Raw genomic sequence first — 4,844 nt, forward strand, 5'->3', positions numbered from 1 at the left:
AGGAAGTTTAGTAATTTTGCTTTGGAAGTGAAAAGCCATCCTCTAGATCACACGGTGACTACTGAATCTTCTGTTCTCATTCTGTCTGATTTATTTTGGACTTCAAAGGACTGACTAGTCTAGTACATTGCTACTTCTTTTCAGTACTTAATGCTACATTCATCACTGCATGTGGGTGTGTGGTGGTAATGTACCTTAATTCTATTTAAATTCACTTCCCTTTAAAAACACATCTGTCCTGTGTTTCAAAGTTTGCCTGCATTCTTTTTTTCCATTTTAACACCCCTTTTAAATAATTGTATCCACATATATTTTATTCCATTTTCAATATTTTTATTTGTAAAAGATCTCATGTCATGAAATCAAATGGAATCAAGGCAGCATAGATCTTAGAATCTTAGAAACCTGGGGCACAACAAGTAAGTGAGGATGGCTACAGAACATTTCTGCGGATTAATCTGTTTCATATTCAAATTATTATTTTAGTTTAATAAGAGTCATGTATTTAAAAGTTACCTAAATTTAGAAATTTAGACCTTCATATCTTAAGAACCCCACACTGAATCAATTTGGAAATTATTAATCCATTATATTAAAAAGAGGTCTGGAACTGTAAGGAGCAACTTCCAGGTAAGTGTCCTTAGCTGCCTGCAGTTTTCCTTGGTCATCCTGTAACACAATTCTGTCCCAATCTCCTCTTTCCCCACCATGAGCTGACTGCACTATTTTCAGTTACATGTCCCCAGACCTGCTTTTTCCTATTTAGCACATTTATATTTACAGTTTTCTTAAATCCTTACTTCTAGCAGATTTTACTTTGATAATTCCTTCTTCTAGCCTTTGTACCAAGACTTACTCTGCAATTTTCCTCTTTTATTTCTGTTTTCCTGAAAATTAATTTACTCTGTAACTAGCCTTTCCTTCTATACCTTATCACCAATAGCTGAGCTTTATAAAATACTAGATTTTGGTACTCCAAAATCTAGTAAAAATATGATTTATTTTAATTCCAAATGAAGTAATTGTTCTGCTAATTCATAAAGAAAGTATGCAAAGCATATGTAAGTTTGCATGCAAACAGGGAGAGACAGAAAGGATGAGGAAGGTTTTTATTGGGGCAAAATGATGGGAGACCTCTGAGGCAGAGAGCATGCCAGGAATGCAGGAGTTATGTGTTTATAGGGTAGAGCATTAGAGCCTTCAGAAAAAGGGGAAAATGTTCTATACATGCTCAAGGTCCAGTTTGAACAGCAAAAGGGTGTCCGTGTGAACGTAAGGCCTCAGAACAGTAACACTGTAACTGGGGAATGTGTGGGGTTGACCTCAATGGCTTGGCCATGAGTTATTTATTTCGTGGGGACATCTGGTGCCAGAAAAATCATAGTGGGGGTTGTATAAACTACAGGGTTTGGTATATTACCCCGAACAGAAATGCAGAAGATACACAGAAATTTAGATCTTCATATCTTAAGTAAACTACATAGAAAGTTATTATTTCAATGATAAATAATAGAAACTTATAAAAATTCATTAAATTTACTTTTTTTAAATTTCTTGGCGGGACCAAGGATTGAACTCAGGCCCTTGCACTTGCCAGGCCAGCGCTTATTCTACTGAGATATCTTCCCAGCCCCAAATTCATGAAAGTTAGAGTGAATGAAACCATCGCATATGTGTGACTTGAACACGACTCTGTGCTGCCAGGTGACTCTCACAGTGGGTCTACCGTCAGGTTCAGTGATGTACTGTATTACAAAGTAGCTTAAATTGCACTGTATTTTTAAATTATTAGCATTTTTCTCATTAAGAGCCTGCCAATCTTGCATACCTATGTATATTAATCTGAGCAAAAGTTTTGATGATAAAACTACATAATATAACAACCATTGTTAATATTCTATACTTTTTTGAAATTCTGTACCATGTGTATTGTGGTATGTTGCTGTTTCTGTCTTTTCTTTTATTTTTGTTTCTTTTCTTTAAAATAAAATAAAAATAAAAAGACCTTCAACTGCTTTCTAACATAGTCTCAAATGGACCTTATATATTACATAGTTGTGGTCACACTTTAATAATCATTGCAGTAACATGGAAAGTCTGAACAATGCAAACTTCCAAAATAATGGGGTTTCTTCTGGTGAAGACCTTGAATATTACATTTTCTTTTTTGTAACATCATCCAATGTCTCATTTTAAATGTTTCTTAAGTTGGTTATGATGATCAACCATCTTTAACAATCCTCAGTTACAGATTTCAATTCCTTGAATTTTATTTGTTCATGATTATTTGAATTATTTATGAATTATGTGGAGGGTGATTGAAAACATTAGTAAGAAAACACTTTTTCTAAATCTATTTATTTTGATTTTTAATTCTTATTTTCTGTGATAAGATTACACCATAGTTAATGTTAGCTCTTTGCTACTGTACCAAAGCTCTAAGCAAGTGACCAAATAAAGAGTCAAATTCTATTTTGACTTAGGTTGGTAGTCTTTGATGAGTTGGTTCCTTGCTTTGAGCTTTAGCAAAGCAGCACACTGTGGCCTGGAGCACATAATGGAGAAAAACGGCTTGATTGTGGAGAAGAATGGATCAAATGAGGAGGAAGAGACCACAGCTGCCTTCAAGGCCTCGGCTCTGGTGACCTCAGTCGACTACTAGATCTCACCTCTTAAAGTTTGCGACCCTTCTAAATGGGACCCACTGGACAAATTAGTCTGTGTCTGATAGATTCTATAATAATATTCCAGATTCAAACTACAGCACCCTTCATTAAGGAGGCTATCTTTCTTCCAGGGAGCATACTTGGCCCCCTTTTCAAAGATAAGATGGCTGAGTATGTTTGCAGTCACGTCTGCATATTCTGCTATGTTCCACTGCACCTCAGTTCTTTCTTGTTTGTTTGTTTGCTTGTTTTGGTTTCCTTGCCAGTACCATACCAATTTTATCGCAGTAGCTTTGTAGTATAATATCAAGTCATGGAACGAAATATACTAGCTAAGATAGCTATACTACCAATTGTTATTAGTTCACTGAAAAGAAAGGTTGGTACTTGCATCATTTGATCAGTTTTTCTTTTTTTTTAATCCTTTATTTATTTATTTATTTATTTGGAACAGGATCTTGCTATGGCATGACATGTGGTACTGGGGATCGAACTCAGGTCCTTACACTTGCCAGGCAGGTACTTACACCACTGAGCTATCTCCCCAACCCTTGATCAGTTTTTCTAGCCTATGTGTTATAATCTGAACAACTGCTTTGAAGATAATAATAACAAATTTACTAACCACTATTACTCTGCTGTTATCTTGTTTGAAATTTTATATCATTGTGTTTAGTATTTCTTCTCTTTAAAAAAAATTACAATGATTGCTATTTTGAAGTATGTCTTATATTGTTTATATTTCTCAGTAAATCATGAGTTTCAAATAAATTATGTTCTATATACTGTACTATTCCAAAACCTTTCATTTTGGGGGGAAACACATGCTAATTAATAGTGTGAATGCCTTGTATACCACAATTTTACACTGACTTTTTTTCTCTTCACATATTTCAACCATAGTTTAAAACTCACATTCATTCTGTCTATTCTCCAAGTACCATCTAAGTGATCCCATATTAATACAGGTAATTTTGTACATGACTCTATTGACACCCATCTTCAGATATTTTCATTTATGACTATTCTTTATCTGAGGATTTTGCCAATTATTTTAAAAATGGTATTTTCTTAGAGAACCACACTCTACCCTTCCTCTTATTTGCTTTGAAAGTGCTATGTCACCACTGTCAATGATAATGAGCTACAGAACTTTTTGTTTAATATAAAGCCTGTACAATTTTACTATCTTACATAATGTTTCAAAAATAATTATTATCTTGCTCTTTATTGCCCCCTTTTTCTCTTATTTTTTCCTTCTCTTCGTTGCCCTCTGCCTTCTCCTTAATCATCTCATATTTGAAACGCTTTGAAGAGGTAAAACACATACTTTTGCTTTTTACTTACTTACAGTGTCAATAGTTATTACTATCACTATTAAGACATTAGTATTAGTAAAATATCAAGAGCAGAAGGCAGTGTTCTGGCCACATATTCGGCATTCAATAGCAAATTGTCATGTCTCAATAAACTCTAGAGAGGAACATAAACCTCTAGGTAGCAGACAATTTAGCATTCACAAATAAATCATTAGATTAAAACCATATAATAATTTTAACACTGATGTTTTTAACTTTCATTCACTTAACAGCAGGTGACATTAAGGAAAGTAAGACTTAACATGCATATTTATAATACATATTTAAAGAATGCTGTATCTGGTTGGGACAGCACAAGAAAGAAAATAAATTGGATAGAGAACTCTTACAACAACGCTGAAATTTAAACCCCATAAGAGAATATGAGAATAGCCACTGTTGGCAGAGAAGTGATATATGATGTTGGAGGTCAGCACTGGCAAGCAATATATACCAGATGAATGTTAAAACTCTTGCTGGGAAGCTGGCTAAATATGAGATGGAACTCCTTGGCAGGATTCCCATGGAAATGCTGGAAAGCTTTATTCTGTACCACTACAAAGAAATCACTTGGAATATGCCCATAGGGCAAATGCTAAAATTTGATTATCCAATATTAATAAAATATACAAAGCAAACAAAGTTACCTTGTTATCAAGACTGAGAAAATCTAGAAGTTTCAACAATTGCTCCTCTATTTTCTCCCCTCTCACAATCCATATATATGGCTCTTGGAATGCCATTAATGGGTAGTTAACTAAGAACTTAAATCACACCTTGTATGTTTACATATCAGTATGGTATAATTTTACCATGCTCA

At 34.2% G+C, this 4,844-nt stretch overlaps 1 pseudogene; it reads left to right on the forward strand.

Annotated features, from left to right (window-relative positions):
• Window positions 1–2,557: 2,557 nt before the first annotated feature.
• The window catches only part of LOC101576292, a 58,108-nt pseudogene continuing 55,821 nt past the window's right edge, over window positions 2,558–4,844 (forward strand).

The sequence above is a fragment of the Octodon degus genome, unplaced genomic scaffold, assembly GCF_000260255.1.
Source record: "Octodon degus isolate 3935 unplaced genomic scaffold, OctDeg1.0 scaffold00013, whole genome shotgun sequence".
Taxonomy (NCBI): domain Eukaryota; kingdom Metazoa; phylum Chordata; class Mammalia; order Rodentia; family Octodontidae; genus Octodon; species Octodon degus.